Raw genomic sequence first — 7,500 nt, forward strand, 5'->3', positions numbered from 1 at the left:
GTCGTGTGTGTATATATATATATATGGGAGAATGTACGAAAAAACAACAACAGACGAGGACAGGTGGTGTAAATAACAAAAGGATGTATTAGTATGACGCTCGGGAATACGGAAAGTCTTTGACGTTTCGAGCTACGCTCTTCAACAGAAAGAATACGGAGACAAGGAGAAAAACACGGAGAAAAAAAATTGAATAGTGTTCAGTCAACGGTCAATCATAATAATATATATATATATATATATATATATATATATATATATATATATATATATATATATATATATATAGGGTGCGATGGGAAAATTGTCACCATTTTATATTTTTATTTCACGCATGACTATTGTTTGTTTTTGATTTTGTTGACTACACAGTATAGTAGAGACAGTTGGTCATCGTCTGTGAGAAAAACAGCACCATGACGCAATTCACTCTGCCAGAAATTTGGAAACGACATACTGTACTGCTTCGCATTCGCGCCAGAAGCTCCAATACGAATATTTCAGAGTGTTTGGGTGTCAAACTGAGAGCAGGGCAATCTTAGGACATATACCATGAGTGATCAAAATCAAACATCTAGTCAACATCATGGTGTTTGGAGTGATCACTAATGATGACGACGTTATGCCTCCATTCGTTTTCTCACACAGCTTCAGACCCAACACGGAGGCCTACATCAAGTGCCTGAAGGAGGTAGTGCTGTCCTGGATCAAGAGGGTGGCTGCAAGAGGACCGTATATCTGACAACAGGACTCTGCACCATGCCATACAAGCAGGAGAACCCAGTCATGGCTGTCAGACAATTTCTGTGACCACACCACCCCTAACATCTGGTCACCTTACTCTCCAGACTGCAACATCCTTGATTATTGTGTGGGAGGCAGTTGAGCGAGAGACCAACAAAACCCCTTGTAACACCAAAGATGAACTGAAGGCAAAGATTATGGACGCATTCACCAACTTAAACAAGGAGACCGTCCAGAAGAGTTGCAAGAGATTCTGAAGCCACCAGGAGGTCGTGGTTGAAGTCAATGGCCATTTTATAGAATAAATTCATTCTTTAGTATGTCAAGATATTTTTATATACATTTGGTAAATACATCTATTAAAATGAGATGTAGCGCTATATATATATAGATAGATAGATAGATAGATAGATAGATAGATAGATAGATAGATAGATAGATAGATATGCATATATATATACATATATATATACATATTTACATATATACATATATATATATATATATATATATAGATAGATATTATTATAAGACCTGGTAATTAGTCATATATTAATATATTAATTAATATCGATTAATTATCAGGGGGCCAGCACATTTAAAGAATCAAAGAGATTCAGAAATATATCCGAAACCTGGTTCCTGTTTAATAATGATTTTTTTTAGGTGATTTTAAATGTCTTGCCCGCTCACGTTTTTGGTATGCTGCTATATTTCATGTTGAGAACTTTTTAGGTCTTAATAGACACAAAATGTGATCTATTTCTAGCGCATTAATTGTCCACGTTAGTGGTCGACGTTATTTTTAAAATAGATAGATAGATAGATAGATAGGTAGATAGATGAATAAAAAAAGTATGGAACAAGTATGTATATATATGTATGTATGTATATATATGTATGTATGTATATGTGTGTGTGTGTATGTAAAAGGTACATATACACATACAGGCACATTTATATAATTATATATATGTATACTTATATTATATATATATATCTGTGTCTGTGTGTGTGAATATATATATATATATATATATATATATATATATATATATATATATATATATATATATATATATATATATATATATATATATAAACTCCTACGTTTAAAGTTTATGAAGTTAAGAATGTGTGTACTAAATATAGCTAGTTCATTCTTGGGGATAGGTGTATATCTATACACTTTCGATAGGGAAAAAATATTGCGATTGTAGTGCTAAACTTTTTTTGTAGTTTCCACTGCCATCTTAGCTTTAAGTCTTATGCGGAATTTTTTTCTTCGGTGTTTCTGATGTTATGTTTGCGAAAGATTAGGGCGGCGAACAGGCAGAACTGTTAGCCTTCCGAACAAAATGCTTAGCGCTATTTCGTCCTTCTTTACGTTCTGCGTTCACATTACGCCACGGTCGATTTGTTTATCGATCCTACAAGGGTAAGATCGATAAAAACTAAGTACCAGACTTCCCCCTACCCTTAAAAACTGCTGACCCTGTGCCAAAATTTGAAACCATAATGGGACATCACTTTTTTGCCAAGTTATCTGATAGGAATTGGCATGCTTGCACGCTAGCGCTTATGTCTGTCTTTTGAATTTATGTGTTAATTTTGTATCGTTGAAGTTCATATATGTTATGTGTAAGGTTTTGAATATATTAATTAATGGTACACCAAGCAGAGAATATTAAAATAATGCTGTGTACTTTTACATTTAGCACGTTCGTGTACATTCAAATGGGAAAAGCCCTTCACTCCGTTAATACGCGGTAACTGTTTCGAAAGGGAAATTCTTCTTGTAGACAACAAATATGATAACACGGATGTGCCAGCCTGTCAATGACGTCACTGGACAATAGTACATGTGTTTGACGAATAAACACGAAGGATACAAGGAAGATTTCTCTTCCGAGACAATTACTACAGCGAAGATATTTCCACTTTTGAATGAACAGGAAAGCATTACATTAGTTTTTTGCACGTTATATTCAGTCTTTTAATATGGTTTGCAACATACATGAATTCTGAATCTTGCCTTTTTAATAAGTTGAAGTTGACTTCGGTGTTATCTAGTTTGTTAATTTGAGAAAGATCGTGCTTTTTGTATAGCTAAAATTTATAGTTGTCAATAATTATGATAGATATGCTGGTGGTGCCTTTATCGGAGAAAATTTTTATCTAACTCATTCTTCTCATTGCATTTCCCTTCAAGGCATTTGTACAGCAAAATATTAAAAAGAAACAAGAATCTGATATCATGAGATGCTTAATCTCCCATCATAACTATATTTGATACCATGAGATACCTAACCTCCCATCATAACCATAACTTAAGAAGTATACACAACCCCAAAAGCCAGAAGCAAATGAAAATAATTGTCATTCTTCCCATTTAAACAAAATAACCCATCGAAGGCTTTTGTATATACAGCAACAGTAACAGTAGATGGTAAGATCACCTATACAAGGCTTACGTGGAACACCTTCAAAACTTGATATAACCCTAAACCTAACTCATTCAGATGCAGTGACAATGTATGTCCACACTACTGTTCTGATACATCCAAAAACTGAAAAGCAGAGGAATCAACAGAATCCAATTAAAAAAAAATCATCGTGAAACAAAACACAAAGATTTAGAGAAAAACACCACGTTAAAAACGCTACTCAAAGTAAACCGAAGAGATGAGAGATTCTCTGCGTATGATCACTGGAAAAATATCACCCAAGGTAATTAAAAGCCCAGGAAATCTCTTTTTAACACATATATATATACCTAATAATAAAATCAAAATAAACACATTAGAATAACATCTCTTTGAAACAAAGAAGGACAAGTTATGTAGGGCTAAAATAAATAAGCCAATGGAGTAATTTCTCGGAGACACCAGGATAAACAACTAGCAAATCACATGAACTGGAGTGTTCAAAACAGAAGGAATAACGTGTGTTTCAGCGTGTAGTATCTTCTGGTACAGCAAATCCATTGCGTCATTTCCTGTCGTCTGAAAGAGTGCATGTAACGAAAATAGTAAGTATGGAGGGTTTAAATGATCAGCTTCAAATAAATTCCTTCCATCAATTACCCTTTACCGACATAAAGACTATGAATGATAAGGAGCAAAAGTCATTGTGAGTGCTAATTTATAATAGCACTCAACATCGTATTTAAAATGGCAGTTGCTATATAAAGCAGAGAGAAATCAGGCTACCACCATGGTGGATAGCATAATTTGCATTTTGTGCCATAGATGATTTAGTAATTAAACAATAACTATAGTATAAACAACACAGCTTAACTACGAAAGACTGAAATAAATATAAACTTTGCAAAGCTTCACTGTGGGTGGAATAAAGATGCGAAGACATTATTTGCTTGCTTGCTGTCAGAAAAAAAGGCAGGGAGTCACATGATGGACCATTCCACGGTGATGAAACATCTCCTCAGAGATTAACTACTCTGCAAGCAAAAGCATATTTGAACTTTAAATGCCTCATCATTCATCGAACAATATTTTTTAATGTAACTCAGAAGAACTCACTGTATGTGTATGTTGTGATATGTTGAAATGTGTGGAAACGACAAGTTTAACAACTACAAGACCTCCTTCAATATCCAGGAGAGGCAAAACGATTTGGTCGGCCGGAGGCTTTCGTAGGAAAATCATGTGAGTGAGAGGCAAACTTCTTACCACACAGTTACTAGAATCTTATACGTATTTTTTATCTTTTAGTTGTTTCAGTCATTAGATAGTGGCCAAGCTGGGGCAGCACCTTGAAGAATTTTTAATTGAATGACACGACCCCAGTACTATTCTTCTTAAGCATGGTACTTATTCTACGGGTCTCTTTTGCCGAACTGATAAGTTACGGTGATGTAAGCACACCAAAATCAGTTGTCAAAGGGGTAAAAACATAGACACACACACATACTCATTTATACACACACACACACACATACAAATGACGTGCTCCGGGCTTCTTACAGTTTCCCTCTACCAAATCTACTCACAAGGCTTTGGTCGGCGTGAGGTTGCAGTAGAAGACACTTGCCCTAGGCGGCACTGCGTAGGACTGAACCCGGAACCATGTGACTTGGAATCAAGCTTCTTACCACCCAGTCAAGGCTGTGCCTATATATATATATATATATATATATATATATATATATATATATATATATATATATATATATATATATATATATATATATATATAAGGCTACTACTTTATTTAAGGTATTATAATAAATAACTTTATAAATAAAGGATTATTGACCAGATTGTGCACATATAGATTAGCATATCAGCGCGTATGTGCATGTGTGTGAGTGACTATGTGCATGTGTGTGTGTGTCTGTATGTATGTATATATGCAATGTATGCTTATGTATACGTATACAGGTAATTTGGGACATTAAGAAGAACAGAGAGAATAACAGATATAATTTATTGCAAGCTGGATCGTTACTATTCATTCGTGCGAGTTTCTTGATGCTGTGGAGCAGTCGATTGTGAAAAATGAAACATAGAAATTGGTATATAAGGAAAAATAATGTAAAACTGCTTGCACATTATACTGTACGTATGTTGGTTGACTTAGAATAGAAAGGAAATGATTATTGGCTGACAAGATAACTGGTTTTTGGTTTTTAGTTTTTAATAGGAGTGGTGAACTTAAAAAAATATAATTTACAGAACAATACTGAAGGTATCAGTTAAGTTAGATAAGTGGCTTCTGGGGATTATCGAAAGTGGAGATACGAAATATAAAATAAGTATTGAGCACTTTTACCATTTTATTGTGTCAGCTGTTTTGAAATACGTAGTTGCGAAGTAAAAATTTCCAAGCCTGCCTGCAGAAATTAAATATCTCAGAGCGTTCACTCAATCAGTTATTATTTTTACATTATATAAATAATTTCGTATTTAAACAGAGCATACTGCATAGTTTTCAACAGAAATTACTATAGACATGTGAAATAGCAAAACTGAGAATAGAACAGAATTTTTACCACTATTAATCCTGTTTCTTTTGAAATTTAAATATATTTGGAGGGGATTGTGACAAATTATTTTCAGGATTCTTAAATATATGAGCATGCAACTAAATACGAACCTGAAAGCAATTTTTGGTGATGCCAGTATAATTCCTGGAAGCATTGATATTTTCGGTTTGGATTTTAGCACAATATATTAGAAAGATAATAAGTGTTAAGATGACATTTATTTGCGGAGATACCGTCACATGTTGGAAAGAAGCTAAGTTGTTGTTATGCTACTGTTGTTGTTAAAATGGTTATGGAGCTAACAATAATTCAACAAGAATAACTAAATTTAATTGTACTTTTGGTAAAGAGCTTATGATATCTGTAATTTCACAGAAAATCAAAAGAATTTAAGTTACAGAAGTCTCTGAGGTTATGTGTACGGACATTTAAACTAAACATTAGATTGTATTACAAAATATATTCGATTTTACGCTTGGGAACATCTGTATTGGACATGTATTGCATTGGTTAAGCTACTGTTATGAAGTACCTTGTTGTAATAATCAGAAATATTAATGAATGTTTTCTTGTCTGAAGATCAGGAAGATAAGACTTTAACAATGTTCAATACTAAATTTCTGAGAACAGTATGAACTGGTATAATCTGTGTATATGTAGAATCTATTCATCTCTTGTCTAAATTTACAACGGTATCCAGAAAATTAACTGCTTTGATTTTAATGTTAACTGTTATCCTTAATTGTATTTTGCTGCATAACTCAATGAGGCGTTTTTCTAACCGTACCTGTCAGATGATATATATTATCATTCATGCTCCGTGAGATTATCGAACCGTCGTCTCATAGTAAGTTAAGGTAACATATCTTTTACCAAAAGTTCCAAAATATAGATTCAATAATTTTGCCTAAGTCATCTCCAACGTGGGATACCCTCGTGACAACAAACAATTCGTTTCTATTTTTAACACAAAATGAGTTAGCGAAAAACAGAAAAGATTCCATTACATGCATAATGGTATGAAATTCATTTATTGGTATCATGTTCTTGGCATCAATTAAGGTTTAAAGAAGAATGGATTTATTTGCAGAAAGACAGAATTCTATAATTCTGTTGTTAGCCATTCAAACTGCTAGAACTTTTTAATAGAGACGTACTGTTGTTTTATAACAGAAAAGAAATTATTAAAGAGTATTTTTGTATGAAGCATTGTGGGATATGTTGGCACTCCATCGCTTACGACGTCGAGGGTTCCAGTTGATCCGATCAACGGAACAGCCTGCTCGTGAAATTAACGTACAAGTGGCTGAGCACTCCACAGACACGTGTACCCTTAACGTAGTTCTCGGGGATATTCAGCGTGACACAGTGTGACAAGGCTGACCTTTTGAATTACAGGCACAACAGAAACAGAAAGTAAGAGAAAGCTGTGGTGGAAGAATACAGCAGGGTTCGCCACCATCCCCTTCCGGAGCCTTGTGGAGCTTTAGGTGTTTTCGCTCAATAAACACTCACAACGCCCGGTCTGGGAATCGAAACCGCGATCCTATGACCGCGAGTCCGCTGCCCTAACCACTGGGCCATTGCGCCTCCACAAAGCATTGTGGGATATTAAGATAGTAAAACACTTGTTATGGCCGAAACAACGGAAAATAAAATACATATGTGAAAACAGAGAAACGGTTGAAGTGTTACCTTGTATTTTTTTTCAATAATAAAGTGTAAGGACCGATTCACTAGGATAGACA

General features: G+C 34.4%; 1 protein-coding gene across 4 annotated transcripts in view; it reads right to left on the bottom strand.

Annotated features, from left to right (window-relative positions):
• The window catches only part of LOC106875085 (protocadherin alpha-3), a 229,776-nt gene that overhangs the window by 36,063 nt on the left and 186,213 nt on the right, over positions 1-7,500 (bottom strand). The gene's annotated exons all lie outside the window — the stretch shown is intronic.

The sequence above is a fragment of the Octopus bimaculoides genome, chromosome 14, assembly GCF_046866305.1.
Source record: "Octopus bimaculoides isolate indiv1 chromosome 14, ASM4686630v1, whole genome shotgun sequence".
In the NCBI taxonomy this organism is placed as follows: domain Eukaryota; kingdom Metazoa; phylum Mollusca; class Cephalopoda; order Octopoda; family Octopodidae; genus Octopus; species Octopus bimaculoides.